This window comes from Nomia melanderi, unplaced genomic scaffold (assembly GCF_051020985.1).
Source record: "Nomia melanderi isolate GNS246 unplaced genomic scaffold, iyNomMela1 scaffold0014, whole genome shotgun sequence".
Lineage (NCBI taxonomy): Eukaryota > Metazoa > Arthropoda > Insecta > Hymenoptera > Halictidae > Nomia > Nomia melanderi.
In genome coordinates, this window is record NW_027475130.1 from 960731 (window position 1) to 961685 (window position 955).

Here is a 955-nt window from a genome sequence, read left to right on the forward strand (position 1 = left end):
ACAGATGGCGCAATAAATCAAAGTGCATTGTCTGTAGGAGGCCCTGGCGCATGAATCTGTGCAGCGGAATCGACCTCGGACCACCAGGGGCCGAGAAAACCACCGTCTCATGGGGTCGGACACTCAGGGTCAGGGAAAAATCCCATATATATGTGGTGATATCTCGGGTGCTATTAGATATAGCGCAATAAATCAAAGTGAATTATCTGCAGGGGGCCCTGGCGCATGAATCTGTGCAGCGGGAACGACCTCGGACCACCAGGGGCCGAGAAAACCACCGTCTCATGGGGCCGGACACTCAGGGTCAGGGGAAAATCCAATACATATCTGGTGATATCTCGGGTGCTATTAGAGATTGCGCAATAAATCAAAGTGCATTGTCTGTAGGAGGCCCTGGCGCATGAATCTGTGCAGCAGGAACGACCTCGGACCACCAGGCGCCGAGAAAATTACAGATATTCGGAATCCGTCACCCAAGGTCATGTAAAAATCCAGCATATATCTGGTGATATCTCGGGTGCTATTACAGATAGCGCAATAAACCAAAGTGAATTGTCTGCAGGAAGCCCTGTCGCATGAATCTGTTCAGCGGGATCGACCTCGGACCACGTGGGATCGAGAAAACCATCGACAGATGGGGCCGGACTGCCAGGGTCAGGGAAAAATCCAATATAAATCAGGTGATATCTCGGGTGCTATTACAGTTAGTGCAATAAATCAAAGTGCATTGTCTGCAGGAGGCCCTGGCGCACGAATCTGTGCAGCGGGAAGGACCTGGGACCACCTGGGGCCGAGGCAACCACCGTCTCATGGGGTCGGACTGTCAGGGTCAGGGAAAAATCCAATATATATCTCGTGATATCTTGCGTGCTATTACAGATAACGCAATAAATCAAAGTGCATTGTCTGCAGCAGGCCCTGGCGCATGAATCTGTGCAGCGGGAACGACCTCGGA